Raw genomic sequence first — 21498 nt, forward strand, 5'->3', positions numbered from 1 at the left:
AAGAGTTGTAATGGGCATAATCGTTTTGTATGAAATTTCTGAAGGTGTAATTTAAAGCCAATAGGAGTAGTTCCGTGATTTCCTTCAGGCACTCATCTCTATTCGCATCCCGAAGACTTCAATGTCGTCGAAAGTTTTGCCCTTCGTCTGCCAACTCCGACGGCCGAACGTTTGCCCGAGGAATGCCCTATCTCGAGGGAATGGTTATGGCAAGGTGTCGATTTGGGAGCAGGCAAGTGGGGTCGTGGGGGGGCGCAAATGAGATTTGGGAGGGATGGACGGGAGGGAGGGGAGAGAGGGCGGGTGCGGCGGAGGTAGGGATGAGAAGTGGATGAAGTGGGTGCGATGGGGATCTCCCCGCCACCTGCTTCCAGTCCGTTATTTATGGAGTGACGTCACTTTTCATTCCGAGCGCAATCCGCCCGGACGGCCACCAATCCCCCCTTCCAATCCCCCGCAAACCCCTCACCCCCCTGTCATCCCTCTCTCCTCTCCCTCACCCCAACCCCCTCATGCCATCGCCCATCACAATCCTCGTCCAATTAGGGCTCGCCTCTATTTGAACGATACACATTTCGATCGCTATCACAACAAATGCCTATCTCTCCCCCTCCCACACTCATTCTCGGCTTCCCATCTTCCCGAGGGAGCACCGTCCACATCCTTCGCCGTCCGTTCGCCAGGGTGCAGCTCATTAGAATGTGGGTTTTTTATTGGATAATAAGTGGCCGTCGTTTGATTTCCATCCGTTTTACCTCCTCCTCTTCTCGTCCTATCTCGGCCATCTCCCAAAAACGTTCCCCCTTCTCCCAGATGCCTCAAAAACCGCGGTTCCGGCCGGGACGCCATTGTTGCCCTCTGCTCAGCATCATCCCCCTCCTTTTCCTCCCTCCCCCTCCACTCCCTCCTCATCTTCACTAACCACCACCCACGATCGACGCGAGGGGTCGCACGGGACGACGGCTCCCGAGTTTGATGCAGTGAGCCATTTATCCCGGTGCCTTGGTTCGCCAGATGCGAAGGAGGCAAATTAAGGCAACATCTGCAGGTATAGGCATCCGTAAGACACATAGATTTGCTCCTGATTCCCGTTCCGACAGACTTAATTTCCCTGTCACCTGCAGATGCTAGGAGTATCCGTGTCGAAACGTCTTCATGCACTTATTGCAATTGATGAACTGATGACATGTATTGCGCATTAAGAGATCGTGTTGTCACCTAAAAGTTTTCTGTAAAATAGCAGAAAATTTGATTTATGTTCGTAATTGCTCTGGTTGTAATAAGGAGAGACGACCGATAGTAGAGGTCATTTGCTCAAGAAGGAATAGGTGGGTAATTTGGTATGGGTAGGAAATTCAGGGAATGGAGGGACGGAGGAGAGAATCCCGGCGTCAGCGTTACCCTACTCTTAACGGAAGGCGCCAAGGGGTCCACAATTTAATATCCCATCCAACGGACTGCGTATTCACTTAAAGTGCTGTCCACATAGCACCTCAAATACGGATGGACCGCTGAAAAATCCTGCCCACACAGGGATTCGAACCCTGGCCCTCGGGGTGGGAAGCCAGTACACTAGTCACCGCATCTTTCAAATCCTCTATCGGCGAAATTTCCAAGTTTTTTAGAAATATAGATATCGCCTGTGTTTAATAAATATGGAGGTAGAAAATGCTGAGTGAAAGGACCGTGTCCTGATTTTCTCTTAAATGCGCATCATTGTGCCTTAAAATGAAGAATACCCCGAATTTCACTTTCTATGTTTTTCACCTTTAGATTTATTATTTTGTGTATGATATTTTAATGGCTAGATTTAAGGGTTTACCGATTTTTGGCGTGTTGGAGGGATTGATTTTTCGAAAAGGACAGCCTAAGATGAAATTGCGAGAACAAGCATGTAAACAAATTATCCGTTTAACCATTGCAAAATCCTAGTTTCAATGCGAAACATGACGGCAAAGATCATTTGAGAACAAAATATATTTAAGACTAAAACAGTGCCTGTTAGGCTGTCATCGCCATTTTCTTGGTTTAGACAACACGAAAGGTGTAGGTATACTACCTTGATCAAAAATTTCCCGGAATTTATTCAGAAAATTAAAAATACAAGTTTATTCATCTAAATCTATATTGTCCCCTTCAAAGTAATCCCCATCGACTGCAACACACTTATGCCAGCGCTTGATCCAATCCTCGAAACATTTTTTATATTCGGTTTTCGGTATGTCCATCAGTGCTTCCTGCGATTTTTCCATTACTTCCTCTCGGCTGCTAAAACGCGTACCCCGTAATGGTTTTTTAACTCGATTGAACAGAAAGAAGTCACAGGGAGCCAAATCAGGTGAATTCGGTGGCTGTTGGATGGTATTTGTTGCATTTTTCGTCAAAAAATTACGAATAATGATAGCACTGTGCGACGGTGCGTTATCATGGTGCAAAATCCACGAGTTTTCTGCCCACAGTTCTGGTCTCTTTCGACGAATTGCTTCACGCAAACGTCTCATAACGCCCAAATAATACTCTTTGTTTACTGTCTGGCCTTCTGGCAAAAATTCATGATGCACTACACCGTTGTAATCCATGAAAACCGTCAGCATTGCCTTCTTTTTTGACTGAAAACGACGTGGTTTTTTTGGTCTCGGCTCATTTGGTGAACGCCATTCACTTGCCGGATGTCTGGATTGCGTGTCGTACTCATAAACCCACGTCTCGTCTCCAGTAATGATCCTTTTGATGAATGTGGGATCGGATTCAGCCTCGCAAATCATGTCTTTTGCGACGTCAACACGGTCTCTTTTTTGCATGAAATTGAGGTCTTTTGGCACCAACTTTGCTGCTACACGACGGAAACCCAAATCATTGACCACAATGTCTTGGGCGGATCCATATGCAATGTTCAAGTCCTCCGCTATTTCTCTGATGGTTAATTTGCGGTTATTGACCAACATTTCTTTTACTTTATCAATTTTTTCACCGACTTTCGATGTCGATGGTCTGCCACTGCGTTCATCATCTTCGATTGACTCACGACCACTTCTGAACCGCTCGTGCCACTGGTAAACGACCGTTTTTTTTAGAGAATCGTTGCCGAAACACTTTTCCAACATTTCCAACGTCCGTGCGCCACTAAATCCGTTTTTTACGCAAAATTTAATACAAGTTCGTTGTTGCAAATTTAAATCCATTTCTGAAATTGTAAAAAATCGCCAACACACACAGAGATAGATGTACTCTTGGCTACGTAACTTTTGCAAATGTCAAGTTATGACACTAAGATTTAAAGGGAATATCAACAACAGATGTACCAATTTAACAAAAAAACAGAACTCAAATCTGAACGATGGGAGCGCCACACGGTGGTTATTCCGGGAACTTTTTGATCAAGGTAGTACATGGCAAATGCCTGGTGACTCAGAAAGGTATCAGTCAGATGATACGCGTATTATGGTTGGGCACCGATTATGAAACAGTGTGATCAATTCGAACAGCTTCTCAGGGGCGGATGCTGACGTTGATCAAAATTTTGTTGTTATGAACTGTAGCGTCCGTTTGAAAAATATAAGGTAGGTTATAAAATGGATTGTAGAAGTATTCACTAGATTTGTAAGGAAGGAATACGAGCAGGTTGTAGAGAAATTGATGAATGAGAGAAAACAACTGAATGCCATCGAGGAAAAATGTAAATATATATAGGGTCCGGATAAGCAGTGTTAGAAAGAGGTGCAAGGCAGGGTTGTCCATTAACACATATGCTGTTAAACGTATATGTGGATGAAATGATTAAAGAGGCATGGATATAACTGAAGTTTGGAATGGAATTCGGTGGACAATTTTCAAAATCAGTTAGGTTTGCTGATGATCAAGCGTTACTATGCCAGCCAGTCAAGGGGTTGCAATAATTTCTGAATGAATTGAAAATTCAGTGCGATAAATATTGGAAGAGAATCAATATGTACAGAGGGTTATGCAATTTTCCAGAAAGAAAAAGGCTACGCTAAATTCTAAAATAGGAGGGCAGAAACTAGAGCAGGTGGAACATTTTAAGTTTCTCGGACCAACATGGTTACAGTGTTTTGTGTTAAGTGTTTTGGACCAACATGGTTACAATTTTAGGGAAGTAAGGAGAAGAATTGCGCTAGGCAGAGAGGTTTTTAAAAGGAGAAGGGAGTTGATCACCGGGGCGTTGAGTAAGGATGTTAAGAAAAGACTCGTAAAAACTTTGATATGGAGCGTAGCTATGTACGGCGCGGAAACGTGGTCATTGAAGCAGGAGGATAGACGTAGATTGGAGGCTTTTGAAATGTGGGTGTGGAAAAGGATAGAGAAGGCCGATATTTGTAGAAACCCTATTGTAACGCACGAAGAAAGAATAAAAGACTTTGCGTTTACACAGGAAACTGTTTTCCTATGGAAACGGAGTCTTTGATTTTTTCTGGCGTTTCGTGCGTTACAAAGGAAGGGTGTTTAAAGGGTTAGGAAATGGGAAAAAAATTCACTAAAAATCTCAATGCAAATGCAAATCCGTATACATGCTAGCGGAAAACTTAATTCCATTAAACAGCTCACTCACTCACATTACTTTTGGTATATATTTTTTTTTCTAAATATTTATTAAACGACCATCTCTGAATTTCATGTATTCCTTGCCTCGTGCTTCATCTTCAACTTAGTTCAGCCTTTAATATTCTCCGTGGTCCTTCTCTTCTGTTTCAGCTACTAGTATACCTCAGGCTACTTCGGTACCAACCTTCCTAAGAAACCACTTCACTATTCTGTCATTGCTAAATATTGATACATATCAAATAACTTACGTACCAGGCAAGCCAAAAATCAGTAAAATGCCATCTAAAATTCTAAAGTCATAACTTTAATAATTCTAAAACTAATGAATATCTTCTAAACTATTATCTAATTAAATAAGGATTTTGGATTGAAATGCTGCCCATTAAATTCAAATATGAAAAACAAGCGTCACTTTTCGTCTAGTAGTAACTAATTTTCTTCTGCCTATCGTAATTGAAAGTTATTATAAAATAAAGTTGGTAAATATTTTTATAATTTATATCAGCTTTGAAAAGATAGTGAAAGCAGAAAGTAAACCATTATTCCGAGATAGATAAAAATTATCTTGCGATATTCCGAATTCCTATACAATTTGCTAATCAATTATTAATCTTGATTGGATTACTCTTTTACTCGCACGTTTATCATTTAGAATTCAGGAGAGTTTTCAACTATTAACGATTTTTTAATTAAATATCAGTTTATCAGATATTTATATGCATCAATTATGTTAAATGTTTGCTCTTCCAGCGTAATTTAGCCTGCTTTCAGCTTCAGCATTATTTATTATAGCTTCCGTCGCCGTGCCTAGGATAGCTGGAAATCAGCCAAGTGTAAAAACCGTACGGATGGTTACCTAACTTAGAAGTAAAATTCATGCTTGGCTATATTTAATTTAAACTCTTAAATTACTAGGCGACCAGAGCAATTGTCGTGAATTATATTTCACAACAGTGATTAACGGTAAATGTTAATCACTGACACTCTAAGAATATAATCTGTTAAGTACACAGGGGGTGTTATCAATGTATTTGAACATTATCCGCGGCGGTGAACCTATATGTGAACATGCTTCTTTAGCATTGCGGATTACTATCTTTATTTGCAATTATTTCTTGAATATTTTCTCGTTTTTTTAATATAATATTAGGTATTATTTTTAAATGTAGAAAAATACGGTAGTACTTGATAATTCATTGAGTCAACCCCTGCTATTTTAATACAGAGTAGAGGAGAAGAACTATTATACTACTAGAGGACTTTACTATCCAATAAGGATCCATAGGTTTTATAACCATTGCTCATCACTTCGCAACCTGATAAACAAAGTTATCATTCTCTGCATCTGAGAATGTTGTGCTTTTTTTATTGGAATTTTGCAGTTAAATAAACTGATATACTTGAATATTATTCTGAAAATAACCGAATTTTGCAGTCGTCAACTGTCGTACTGAACGGGAATGAATTAACCAAGTGTTAGAAAATACCGTCATTTTGGTTAACCTAACCAACAAGTCTGTTTCTTAATCACCGTTTTATGATGTGCTGCGAGAAATGGGTATTCCCAAGACATAAAATGCAGCTATGAGGAAGTATGTAAACGCTTGAAACGAATCAATTACTTTTGAAATAATAAAATACCGAACGATTGGCATTCGCCCGTACGGGAGACGGTCGTAAATGTTAGCCTCGTTAATGCGAAGCAGTGTGGATGTGGGGAAGAACATGGTTTAAAGATATTTTTATGGGTCTAAGAAGAAATATGATCCTAGAGAATATATTATTTTTCAAATATAACAGGTGTGATTTTCTTGAACACCTTGTTTATTTATTGGTAACATAATTTATACCTGTTCCAATTTTATGAGGAAATCAGAAATACGATATATGACGAATTTTTCGGAAAACGAAGGTGTGGTTTTGCTGATTATTTTTTTATTAATAAACAGCATTAGATATTTTCAGTCATACTAACTACATGCTGCCGATTTCTAACTCCCCAACCGAAAGATGCACATACTCATCGCGAGCGTCTCCAGGCCGCATACAAATTAGTAGTCATGCCATTTAATCCAGGAAAGCAGTTTAGTTCATTATAACTAAAAGATCTATTAGTTTTGGAACCAATTTTTCCTGTTAGGCGTGAAAATTAAGAAAATAAACCTACATAGTTTCTCTTGAACCTAACGTGTGTCTTGAAAATGGCTTCTGTAATTTATTAACATTATTATTCACCTTATTTTATTTATTTTCAATGACGTTGAGCAAGTGAAGTGTGCGATGAAGCGAAAGGCTTTGGAGGGAATAAAGGCAATGAACGACAAAATTCTTCATATTATAAGAGCATAACTATGCCGCATTAAAAAAATATGTACATGTATATCCTTCGTAGACATGTGTATATGGAGGAGGAAGGAGAGGCAAAGAGGGAGGTAATCGGTGGTGAGGAGAGGAGATGGGAGGAGTGAGTGTGTTAGGGCTTAAGGGGATGGATGTTGGGAGTGGAGGTGGGGTTGGTGACGTGGAGGGTGGTAAGCATTAAATGGGAAGGACATTAGGGAAGAAAAAAGGAATCCCCTTGAAAGTAATGAAAGGATAAGCGTTTGCGGAAGGGGGTTTTTTTTCTCCTTTAGTTGTCTCATCTTCTTTTCGTCTCGCTCTCTCTCTCTTTTCTCTCTACCTTCCTCCTCCGCCAGAAGATGGGAGGACATAGGGGGGGATTGGGTGGGCGTTCCGGGAAGGGGGGGAGGACATCAGCGCGAGATACACAAACCGAGGGGGCATCTCCGGGCATGCGCATTACCGCGACATTGAAAATGAATGAGAGCATCTCCTCCCATTGCTTCGGCGTGGGCACATAAAAACCCCCCCCGGACTCTCCCATTCCGCCCGCGCCGTCTCCCACCCCGAGCTCGTCCCTTCTCACTATGCAGCCATTCCGCCGAGCCCATTTTTTGTTACAATTTCCTCCCGCTAGATGGAACCTCTCGGCGCCATTAATGACCGCGATGATGATGTGATTTCGTGCGGGCTTCGAGGGGAGTGGGTTGTGTCGGATCGGGGTAGGGCGGTTTGGGGGTGTGGGTGAATTGGAGGGAGATTGGAGTGGGTGAATTGAGGGCGGAGGGAAGGGTTATGAGCGAGAGGGGGGATGTGAGAGGGTGGGAGGTAGTGGGGAGTAAGGGTTTATTTGAGATGGCAGAGGGGAATGGGGGGATTTGCCCGGGAGGGGATGGAGAATCAGAGGTGGGCGGGCGGGCGGGCGGGCGGGCGGGCGGGGACTCACGATCTACCAACTCGCCCCTCCCGAATCCCTACCCTAGCCCTCCCGCATGATTTTTTCCCGAGGAGTTTGGGGCGGATGGGAGGAGAGGCCGATAGGGACAATTTCCCCCTCCCCCTCCTCCGCCCCGCGGACCCGAGTGTTTGCTCAGGAGAGGCGCTGGAGAAGTGAAGTGGGGGACCGTGCTTCTCCTCCGGGCTCCCGGAAATGGAGGGCGGAGTGGGGGAGTATAAGAGGAGTAAAGGGGATTGGGAGGAGGGATGGCTTCCAATACAGGGTGGCACTCATCCACGTACCTAAAGGGCTCAGTATTATAAGGGATCATTATAAATGCTCTAATTCCTATACGGTTGAACAACACTCTGCAAACATCCGGTAACGTCATTTTTTGAGTTCTTAGTTCAATTTTACATTTGCACACATCTACATTATACCCCGCAATCTTCCGAAAGGGCGTGTGGAGGGGGGTGTTAAGACACCAGCCCTGCATGCGCAATCATATATATTACACCTCTACACGAATATCAGTTCGATCATGCACTCGAAAAAATTTAATCATAATGTAGAAGGCATTCCACTTTTATTTCATCAGCAAGGGAAATAGAAAGATTTATTATCAATTGTTTTGGCTCCAATAATGACAGTGTGGTAGGTATTTTAAACTGCTCTATTTCAAGGTTTTTATCTAACACGCTATCCAATTTTTAAAACATTATTATAATTAAGGATATTTTATCCAAATATTTACTTATTAGCATTTACTCATTAGCCAATTTGACCGATGTACACATAAAAGTATATCGTATGCAATGTAAAGGGCACATTTTTATGATTGATTTTTATGCCATTTTTACTTTAGATGAGCGTCGTATCTCGAATGATTTCATGAACTGGGCGCTCGCTTCGAGAAACCTGTCTTTGGACAGTTTTCTTTCCTTGTATAGGAAGTAACTACACAAGTACATGTTTTCACATTGGTAAAGAATTTTTAGGACATTTTTGTTTGATTTTAATAGCCTTTCCTTTAGCTTTTATGTTTCGAACCGAAACAATGTAGAAATAATAGCACATGGTTGTTCTTCTTCAATTCCCAGATATTACGACTGATGAGCTTGGAATTATTCTTTGTATTGGTAAATGGTTCCTCCTCTAAATTTCACTAGTATACTGGTCAGGAGTTAGTTTTCCTAAGTGATACTTTCAAATATATGATGCCTCTGTAACGGGTGCTAGGTACCCTGAGTTCAGTTGTAACCTTTTCTTTATTGAATCTGTTGTTCAAATTAAAAAACGATATAGTAGGGCAAATGTGTTTGGCCATACACTATTAAGACTTGGTCAAATTAGGAAAATGAATTACGCCCATCAGACAAATGTGAAAGTGGAATCAAATACCGCCCTGGGGTTGGCCTTAGCGAATGTGATTTACGTGTTAGACGTTGAGGAATAATGAGAGGTGAGGTCTATCGGTTCTCCAAAATGGAAGAAGCTGCGGATGAACCAAATTGAGGCCTTGTGTCTCGGCCGTAAATAAGTGCCACTTGATATTTTGTCTTCTGCCATTACGGCCAATACGTCTTCGATTCGAGCGTGTTTAGAGGTGTAAATGAATTCATCCCTCTCGGGTGTATCCACGCAGCCCGGTCTCCGCCCCGTGGAACCCACGGGCCCGCAGATTCCAATCGACCCCCATCCCTCGCCACATCGTTATTATTTAATGCAATAAAAAGGGGGGAGAAGCCGAGAGGTCGGAGGCGGCGGCTTCAGCGACGGAGACGTCGGCGTCCACATGTAATTTATGAAGACGGCGGACCGGGTGGATTAATGCGTGAGCTTTGTTTTGACGTTGGGTGATTACTCGCCCGGATCAACAGTGGTTTTTTGGGGGAGGGGGGGCACGGGGAGTGGGAGGGTGAAGGAGGGGAAGGGATAGCGCCCCTCTCGAATGCGAGGGCCGTCCGGCTAGTCAAGTCAACTCGACGAGAAGAGAGAGAAGAGATGGGCGAGGCAGATAGCGAGGGAAAGCGACACCGGAAACTTTTGTTCTGGCGTGTTCTTTTTCCATAAAAAGCGGCTGATTAGCGAGCATTCCTCTTCCCTTACAGAACACTACACGCTTACAATCATTAGTCCTCTTTTGGACACGCCTTGTTAAACTCATTGACACAGTGCGCGGCCCCCAGGGACGGAGATAAGTCCAATCCCCCCCACGCGTGATGCGTCGCTTTCCCGCTCTCCTCGGCCGCATAACCGCACCATCCTCCCTCCACCCTGCCTTGTACTCCCACATGTCACCCAACTATTAGCGCCCATTCCTCTTCCGCTGCGTTATCATCCACGGTTGTCAAGGCGGACCTTCGATGATCGATGACCCGGTCTTCGCCAGTCCCTCCTCCAGTTCTCCCTCCGCCTTCTGCCCTCCGCCCCCCTCCTTGCTACCTTCGATATTCCCGCCGGACCCCCCCCTCCCTTCTCCTCCCCCCGTTGGCATCCGAGATCTCCCCGGCGAGATGGGACGAGCAGCCCGGGCAGACACCCAGGGGGTGGGCGGTGTTGGGTTGGGGGAGGGGGCGGCGAGGGGTCCCGGGGGCGAGGGGTTGTCCCCGTCGGAGGAGGTGGGCACAATGAGTGAGGGAGAGGGGGAAAGGAGTGTGTGGGATGGGAGGATGGGGTCGAGCCGAAGAGAGAGAAGACCATTGTTCCTATCTCCAAGTCATCAATCACCCTCGAGGATTGAGGGGAGTAGAGGTAGTCGGGGAAGGGGTTTGTCCTGCGAAATGGAGACGGGAGAGGGTTGTCGGAGAGGGGGTGGGAGTGGGGAATGAGGGGAGGGGCGCGGGGAAGGGGGGTCGCGTCCGTCAAGGGGGGGGATGCGACAGACAGAGACGTTTCACTCGCTCCCTGGCAATCACCTCTAAATTAATAGGCGTTTAAAAAAATCCCCCAGAACAAATTACGGCTGTCCAGATTAATTCGCTGCTTTTGCTCCGGGTGATGGGCGAGGGTGAGAGAGGAAGGGAGGGAATCTAGCTTTCATTCCGCGCTTATTCCACCGCTTGGAAACAATTTAGCACGCCCAACACCCATCGCCTGACTCGCTTTAATGCGTTTAATGATGGTGTGTCTAAGATTCTATGGCATATTAGAGGGCAAAGTATGCTAACTGAAGTTTCCGTCCACTTTGATCTCATATGACCACACCAGTTGAATCTAGGAAGTATGTATGAGACCTGAGTCTCCCCGAGTTCTTAGGAACCATGTCGGTAATTTCTTAATAAGAGAGGCACAAAATATTCCCGAATATTTTTCTAATTCTAATTCTAATTTCCACGCGTTTTGGTGGCAGTGTTTGTTTAATTACATTTTTGTTTATTATTATTACTTATTCTCAGCTAAAGTTCATGTCATATTGTCAAAACTGATAATAGCTCGTCTTCCATGAGTAGAATATTTGACACTTATGAAGTGATGCTCATAAAACGGTATCTACCTTAATCACCTACATCTTTAGGATATAATGTTTTCTAACTATTTCTTAACCTTTTTATATGTGTGGCATAGGAAGTAAGGGTTGATTAATTCTAATTGAATAGAGACTAAAAGTTTGGTTTCAAAATATTTGTGGCCAATCCATCTTATATTGTGCATTTTTTTCCTAGTGATTTCCTTCCACAATATTCTTACTTCATGTAATAATATTCTTATAAAATACGTGTATGTTTCTAAATGTCATTGAGAATATAGATTAAACTAGGGACATTAAGGTAGGGTTTCTTTGCATTGGATGAAAGGCATATAATTTCATTAAAACCAATTCAATTTAAAATAAATAACCTCACTTGTGGGCCTCATTTACATGTTGCGTACAAGTATCAGCGTGACGTTTTTGGGTGTAGTTTCAAGTACGGCGAAGTTATTTTCGCCAAATGAGAAACATCTCTGTCACGCGACATGAGCATGAATAATTAAAAAAAAATATTGTATTATATAACATTAATATTGTCTATTACTTAACCTGAGCAATTTTTCTTTTTTCAACCCATTAAGTTGTTTCGGTAAAATGCATATATTAACACCATAAACCCCTGCACCGTTTACTTTCCTATAACTTGAATATACTTCATGCATACAAATGTATAAGATCATATAAATTAGGTAAGATCGCTTGTGATATGTTTTCTAATTTAACATTTTTGCGTAGTCATAATGTTTATTATCACTATATAATTCGCTGCACTCGCGTGACAACTGCAAATTTGGGGCATTATACATGTACAAAATGGGATTCATCCTGTGGCTAACTTACTTGATTCTTTGAATAATTTTATCATATATCTTGTTTTAAAAATGCTGCCATGTTCATAACGTTTTTTTAATTATTTTTACTTTTTCTTTTGCATTAATTTTCTAATTTTATTGTTTTTTCTATGGTGCAGCGTTGATGTGCGTGTGGTGTTTTATACATATGTATGTACTCATATATAACCATATAGACAGTAATCACCCCGAATGTCGGTTTGGTAGGTGATGGTAGAGTTCACCCAGTACTAAGTACGGCGCATGAATATTCACACATCAGGGTAGGGGGGCCAGGTCCTTTCCTTGGGTCAGGTATGGTTTCCCAGTAAGATCTGGCACCCGAAAAGTTACACAGCTTGGGTTGAGCTGGAGCTTTGGGTCCCGAGAGAGGGATGCTCGGGCCTCGAACCCGATCCCTCCGGTCGGCAGTGCAGCTGTCAGTTGTCAGTCAAGGACCTACCTTTGGACTACCGCACATACACACACTCTCACACACACACACACATATATATATAATGTATATACATATATATATATATATATATATATATATATATATATATATATATATGTAATATATATATATGTAATATATATATATGTATATATATATATATATGTGTGTGTGTATATATATATATATACCCTTATATATTTTCTTTATATATATATATATATATATATATATATATATATATATATATAAAGAAAAGAAGGAAAGAGAAAGTCATTACAGCAATTTTACTTTCGTCCAGAAGCTAAATCCCCTTATTCAAATCCCCGTAGAAATTTTCGTAGCCTCTGTGTTCATTCCTATGTTTTTCTTTGCCCTATACCCAATAAATGCATGCATATTTAAGAATATATATGAGTATACATATATATATATATATATATATATATATATATATATATATGTGTGTGTGTGTGTGTGTGTGTGTGTGTGTGTGTGTGTGTATGCTTTCACAAACAATGTTCATTAAGATGAATATAAGGTTACTCAAAAGCATGACGATTGTTATTTGACTTTTAAACACAAAATAAAGAAACACTCACAGTTTTGTTTTTTTTAATATTTCGATGGCCCAACCACCTTGCTCAGCGGAAGGAAAAAAGAAAGTTATCTTTCTCCCCTACGTCATATGATTTCACTTGGTTCACATTATCGTCTGTGCAATTACTCGACGTAAAATCGCGCACAATGCATTGATTACCATTCCATAGGGTGATCCTTTCAACATGATTTAACCGAAAACATATATATTTGACTCTAGGAGCTAACCTGTTTCATATATTTTGATTCCCCGAATTCAAACTTGCCCTGGTCCCGGTTCAGGGTTCCGCTCCCCGTGCCATAGAATGGACGCAAAATATTTCCTCCAAGGGTCAGAGGGACCAGAGGCATGTCATAGCGAAGGGAGACCAATCTCACTCTCTGTGTCGATTAATAAAGCGGCAGCTGATAGCAACTTGGTATTTGTGGTCCCCTCCGTCAATCACGCCGGAGATTCCATCTTCCCAACAGTCACCCGTCTCTCCATTGTTGTCTCCCTGCGTGTTGAATGCCATACAGATAGAACATCATTCCACATGGTCTGTCTGTAAGGCCGTCGAATATTTTAAACCTATGCCCTGTCCCATCCGTTAGTGAAGCTTAACGACTGCTTATACACAATTGGAAATCGAAGGCAAGGAATCATTACAGAGGGAAAAGACGATTGGTTTTCGTCGTGGTGATTTGTTATATGATTATGAGTGCGACTTCTTTCGTGGAACGTTGGCATCAGTACGAGACAATTTCATGTGACAATATTCGACCGGCACACTACCAAGCTACTTCTCACCCTTAGGTCGACCAATTGAACGAACCCCATTCCCCACGCACCCACTCCAAAGCCTCGAACTTCACTTCGCGACATCCCACTCCGTTATTACCTTTAGCCCACTCGAATACGATGTTTCATTTTGCATCTGAATCAATAATGATATCTATAAGTCAAATTTGAATGGTGCGTTGGGGAATTAAGTATCTATATACACTAGCACGCACCTCCCAAAATGCATGTTAAAATGATGAAGCTAGCGAGAGTTGCATGAATTTTAACATATTTAGCAGTTTTTAGAACTGAAAATTATGCAAATCCATCGCATTAATATAATTTTATCAGAGGAAAATAGAAAATATTTGTCATTCATTACGTTAAAGCTCCACCATATTGCGTCTAGATACAAAATGGACTACGTGACATAAAAAATATCCCATAGGTGAACTCTTTATTGGTGACAATAATTTTTTATTGCCTAAAAAATACCTCTCTGGCCTTATTTTTGACATTTTTATCTCACATGTATGGCCCAATTTGCCGAAGAATGATGGGCTTTGTAATATGTTCACCACATATTTGGAAAAAATTGCATCATCAAATTTGCGTGAGAAATTTCAAGGGTGTGTCTCCAAGAGATGCCAACTTAATTCATCCAAAAACTTTAACACAACTAAATTAATTCTACTATTTCTTCCAATTAGAATGCCTCTTCACTGCTGTGTTCAATTTCGTACAGATAGCAGAGCTCCCTAGCAAGGATCCAATTTAGTATTTACATATTCTATGGTGGCCTCAAATTGAGACATGACATCCTTATTTTACATGTTCACCACATTGACCACATTAGAGATTATGGAAGAATTGATTTTTAAAGTTCCTCCGAAAGACATCTTATATAATTTTTAAGTTACAGATCATTTCATCACTATTTTTTGTATTAAACTGTATTTGAAAAAACTCGTACTTGATCCACTGCCATAAGAGCATGCATAAAGCCTTAGATTTTTTATCAAATTTTTATTCCTAAACTAGGACGATAAGATCCTCTTTTGTCATCGTCAATCGACAGAGTGCACTTGCGGCTTTAAATGTAGAATATTTTATCAAAATGATGTAGGTATAACATGTCGGTGTAAAATATGTGACAACATTCTAATTAGCATATGGACTAAAAATTTCACCACTTCAAATCCAACCTATGTTTATGCTTAGACACAAAAGTTAATTAAAATATAAATCTTTACATGCACTGTTAGAATAAAGCTTCTTTAGTTGAAATAATAACGCCTCTAGTTTTCAATGATAAAAATATTTACACTACATTATTCATTTCCCATTATTCTTTTTGAATAACTTAGAATCTTTAAAAAAAAACGCTCGATAATTTTATTTACGAGTGCATTCCCAGAAGTAGCCGACCCAACAAAAAAACACAAATATTTTGGAAAAAAATGCATCTGTTTGTCAACATAATCTCCTTTCAGCTCTATACACTTTTCCCAGCGGTGTTCAATAAGTTCGATACCCTTTTCATAATAAGGGCCGTGTAGCTCCTCAAAATAGCCATTAACTGCCGGTATCCATTCTTCACGGTGGGAAAATCTTTGACCACCATTTTTTGAAGTTTGCGAACAGAAAATAGTCCGAGGGGACTAAATCTGGTAGCAATGGGGTAGCAATCATTAGGTAGCAATTAACTTTAATTCATGGATTTTGGCCGTTGCAATAACAGATTCGTGAGGTGGTGAATTGTCTTGAGGATACAACAATTTCTTTTTAGCCAAATGTGGCCGCTTTTGCTTGATTTATTAGCTCAAACGTTACAATAAGTTCGCATAGTACTCGCCGTTGATAGCTTTTCGTTTTTCAAGATAGTCAATGAAAGTTATCCCACACGCACACTAAAAAACCGACGCCATGACCTTGCCAAAAGATGAAACGGTCTTCGCCTTCTTTGGAGCCGGTTCTCCATTTTGAATCCATTGTTATGATTGTTCTTTTATCTCGAGTGTGAAGCCCATGTTTCATCCATGGTTATGAAACTGCGCAAAAATTCTACTTTGTTGCCGTGAAACTTTGCTAAATACTCAATTGAAACATCTGCACGATAATGCTTTTGTTCGAGTGTGAGTAAACGCGTCACCCATCTTACACACAGCTTTCGCAAGTCCAAATTTTCAGTTAATATGCAATGTACCGCACTTTGTGACATGCCTACTATGTCTCCTAGCTTGCAAACTCTCAGTCGGACGATCATCAAGTATCACTTCATGAATTTTCTTTACCGTTTCCAGATTCGTCACCTCATTTGGTCGACCAATGCTATGCTTGTCTTGACAGCTCGTATAGCCTCGTTAAAATTCTCCCACCCAATATTTTACTGTTGTAAACGGAGGAGCAGACTCACCCAGAGTAGAATCAAGGTTAGCGTTTATATTGGTTGGGCTGAGGCCTTTAAATTAAAAGTATTGTGTCACATAACGATGACCAATTTTCTCCATTTTCACAAATTCACTGAAAATGTTCATTATTGATGGCTGCCAAGCAAATACGAAACAACGTGGCGCCTTCAAACTTGAAACATATGCTTTATAGATTGCGTACTTTCTTACACAGTGATATTTTTTTAAACAACTACCGCCATCTCTAGGTTAGGCCGGGACTTCTCTGACCCCCCTCGCATTATTTTCTAAAAAATTAACTTGACAACCTATACCATTGAATTACGTTGCATATTCATATATTAATGGAATTGAGAGAGGTATTTGAAAAATAATGCTGGGAAAATGTTTCTGATAACCGATCCTTTCTCCCCATAATTACTTATCACAAGAAATGAAAAAGTTTTGGATTGGTACCTTCATATGATTTGAAAAATTTCACAATTTTTTGATTAAGTTTTTAACAACAGTTATTCCTTACTCTTTCTTCGTGAGTTTTATTGAACGCATTTAATTTTTTCCTTTTCTAAATATATTCAGATTTAGTTACATTACCATCTATGCTATGATCGGTATGCTTGGTTCAGTATTGTTATTCTGTCGATTACTCCGGCAAAACAACTTGGTGATACTTTTCAGACAATACGTTAATGAAGAAATATTTTGATAAACACTATAATAGGTATGTTATTTTTCACTGAAAAAATCGAATTTTTTTGTATTTTCTTCCTGACTTTTGACAGACAGGAATGAACCACTTCATCATTTACCGAGTGAACAGTTTATCAATTGATGTTTCCCATCTTTTATTATTTTTTACGAGCCCTACTTTTCCATACATTCATAATAATTGAGAACCAGTAGTCACGATTAAGGCATGTTCCTCACCGGAATCGATGGTGTTAAAGGCTTTCTTTGTGCCACGCTCTCAGGCAACTGCTACACTGTGGACGAAATAGGTGGGAATCGATTCCTCCTCACACCTCTACTCTCCGTCGAACAATCTCTATCCAGGCGCTTCTACATTTCTGATTTCTTTTGGCTTAGAATATCCCTTCCTCTGCCTCACTTTGTTTATCTGTGCGTCTTCATATCAACCATCCACCTGGAAATCAAAAGTAGCCGTGTGATTTGGATAAAATTCGTTTCAAAAAAGTCTTTTTATTTTGTTTCTCTGAAAATAATACTTGAAAATTTTAAAAATATTTGTAATCACAGAATTTTTTAGATTAGAACTCACATTAAAAATATCAACGTTTCTAAGTTTTGTCTTTCGCGAAGTCTAAAAATATGAACCCAGTTTATTCAAAAATATCAATTAGTTATTAAATTTCTGAGTCTGTGGCAACCGCTCTTTTGATACTAAACGTAAATAAGCATTTAAAATAAAGAACTGGAAGATTCAATATATTTTAATTTCCGCATCGTCAGTGTCGATGATTCCCAGGGTACAATTAAAAGGTCGCAATGAAAGCATATCAACTCTAGGAATAGGTCAAAGTACCTCTTCGCTTTTTCCCGCATTCAGGCAACCTTCTCACGTCTTAACCACTTTCACCTCTGTCCACATATGCTTGCTACCTGACTCTCATTCGTGATCTCATTATAGTCCAATCTTTGACTTTCCATCTTATCCCTTCCTATACCATTGCCGGAGGGTATCTATAGGGTTGTTTCCTCCAAATGTTTACCTTTATGAAGAGTTATCTAATTTCGAAACACTAATTGTGCTACAAGTAGATCCTGCGTATTGCATAATGGCCGGATGATATACGTAACTCTGATAATCATGGTGCTCATTTCATCTAACATTGGTGATTCCTTATCCCAAATTATAACACTCTTATACATCTCTTACCTTTTTCTAAAAACTTAGTATTTTATTTTAGCTTTTTTTGGGGACTACAATATGTGGACGCAGACAAGAAAACAATAGTTACTTATATTCATAAAAGTAACTTTTACTGATCTTTTAGGAACACAGCATAATAAACGAACACAATTTTCAGAGGACAGAGTGATTAAAAGAGAAGTAAACGCACTGGGAAAATTGCGGACTACTCTCTAGCAGTTTAGACCAGATAACGGAGCAGTGTAAGGAGCGGAAGTTAGAATAGGTAGTTATATTTGGTATCGAGGAGGTCTATGATACGTATTCGTATCTATGGTTGTTATTCATTTTTATCTCTCAATTTTCGTATACAAAGGAACCTGTTTAGAGGATGAAATTAACACTTGTTTGAAATTAAGTTTTCAGACATCATTTATATGGATTTGCACTTTTTTTGGGAATATTTTCACTCTTTTCCTAACCACTTAAACACCTCTGCTCTCCCTTGAACCTTACTCATCCCACCTGTTCTTTGAATCCTCTGCCACACACCTTTTTGGTGGGTTGCGGAGTATTTATGCAGCTGAAGAATTAATTTTAAGGTAATGTACATCACTGAACTTTTGGAATAAAATACAAGGAAATAAGGAAATGTATTATAAATAGATGGAACTAAACAAACCATTTCATAATAGATCAGTTGCAGTCACGAATTCTCCGAAATAGTGTAGATGTACATCAATCATCAAATGCTGGTTTTGTCACATTTTCAAGCGTTTAATTGGGCAGCAATCTCAATTTTTGTCATCATATTCCACGTTGGTAACGCCGCCACCTCACTTCCTTGATTTTAGTATTTGAACTCCCTTAACTGTGCCACACACCTTTTTGGTGGCTTGCAGGGTGTTGATGTAGTTGTAGATGAACTGTATTTCAGCGTACTTTCCACTTGAACTACTACTCTCCGCTACCGTGGAACACTGTTCCTCGTCCTCGGAATCCCGACCGCCTGTCACCCCGATCCCCCATTTTGACCGCCGCTCTCTTGCGCGGTACACATACCCTTCGATTGGGCAGGCTGGGGCCAGGCGACCATCCTTTTAAAGTCTAAATTCCCTTTTAATCAATCCTCACGTATAAGAATATGGTAGTTTCATTCCAAGGTACTGTTTCCGAAGCAGATGCAATGGATCGTGTTGCATAACGAGCAGTCTCTCAGGGAGGCAAAAATAGGTCTATTCGAAAAGCATTGAAAACAGTGTATCCTCTACCGATATATTGCATGCACTTTTCAAACCGATATACAAGCTTGTAGGTATCTTTTCATAAAAGGGTAACGTGAGATCATACGAGGACATTCATTTACACCCACATCCACGCAATGCCCCGCAAGCAAACAGTGTGTAATGGGTTATTTATCATTTTTATTCTTTCTAAAAGTCGGCACATGTGGATAAATTTATATATCATGCAATAATAAGTATGCAAGAGTAAAGTTTTCAATTTTCTATGTGATTAAAAAATGAGGGAGTGTTTGGATTTCATTATGTTGCGACAGTTGCTCGGGGAAGAACGAGTTAGTTAATCTGTCAGTGGTGTTGTAACAAGGATGTTAAAGTGTTATGTCTTTCCAATGGTATTTGTCTAGGTTGGTTTCTTCAGGTCCAAATATTATCCCATCAAATTCTTCCAGCGTACCCACCCGTCGCACTCAAGTAATGTATCCTCTTGAGCTATTTTTAACAAAATTAGTGGACTTTCTTTTCCAATTCTTTAATGGATTCTTTTTCCAAAAAATTTCAAACACTTTACGCAAATTCCAAATATGGCCGCACTAAAGCAAATTGAACATATACGAGTAGCTCTCTTTCACATTTTTATCACATTATTTAGTAATAATTCTGACAAAACCTAATATCCTAAGGGGTTACCCCATAATTTTTTATGCGGTTGCCCTTTAATATGTTCTTCATAAGCTTAACATCAAAGTATATGATCTGTTATTAGATGCTGAATCAGAGAAGGGGCTTTAAATGAAAAATATTTCAGAAAGTCTTAGGAAAAAAATTTTTCAAGCGATCATAATGAGAAGAAACATGCAGAGATTTTAGAGAGGAAGTGAAGGAAGAAGTATCAAAGCAAAATAGACCATGTGAAAGCAATTAATTATGAATGAACAAAAGATTGCCATTTAAGAGAGTAGCTTATATTAAGACAGATTTTTACAACCAATTCTGAGATTCAAAACTATACTATATCTACAAAAAATATCCCGCAATCACCTATAAAGATATGTAGTAGGAAGTGCAAGCAATAAGCGTGAAGGATAAGGGATAAGGGAGCGAAAGGGTTTTGAAGAATAAGGAAAAAAGAAAAAAACATTCACTCAAAACCCCTTAAAAGTTGTGCATGGTGATGCAAACCCATGTTTATGTTCGTGGAAAACTTAGTTGTAAGCAATATATTCTGGCCTATTTATGTATATAAAAAATGTTTAAAAATTGAGAGCCCATTTGGTCAACCTTGAAAAAAATTCGAAGTTGTTATTCTAGTCGTTCTAAAAACTCAGTATATTATTCAAAATTTTATTTCACCTCCCCCCCTTAACTCGGCCCATCTTGTTTTTATGTCTAATGGAAGTATAGCCACTTTGAAATAAACAGCCACAATTTGGGGTACATGAGGAAATTGGCACGTTACAACTAATAAAGTACTTAATTCAAGATGGCGATACTGCGAAATTGTTCAGACGAATACCATTAATAAAAATAACTAGAATAAAGAAATTACTCACTGTTCTAAAAAGTAAGCTGAACTCAATAAATACGAATTTGTGTTGTTTTTATATCTCATAGTAATTCATGAAGATGCGAATATTAAATGCGTTAGAATTAAATTATCGGCTTATCATGACGTTTACCATGACGTGCTTCAGGTGGTCTTGACCTCTTGACTCAAATCAGCCTCTTGAACTAACGGCAAGGACAAAGGTTCCATATAATTTCAGAGACAATCTTAGCAATAAAGACTAATATTTATTGCATGCATTAGTAGAATATTTTAATTTCAATCAATAATTATTGACGCATGACACTGGTAAGGCATTTGAATTATATTACTGGGATGTAGTAAACCCAAAGTTTGTCGAATTTATATCCTTTACCCTAAGCATGTGCTCGTTAAAGTGATCTTTAAGTTACCCAAGGGATTTGACAAGCAAAGAACGCAAGCCTTGTCACCAGCTTCACTTTATTTATC

The sequence above is a fragment of the Hetaerina americana genome, unplaced genomic scaffold (assembly GCF_022747635.1).
Source record: "Hetaerina americana unplaced genomic scaffold, ioHetAmer1.1.p SCAF_2, whole genome shotgun sequence".
Classification (NCBI taxonomy): Eukaryota; Metazoa; Arthropoda; class Insecta; order Odonata; family Calopterygidae; genus Hetaerina; species Hetaerina americana.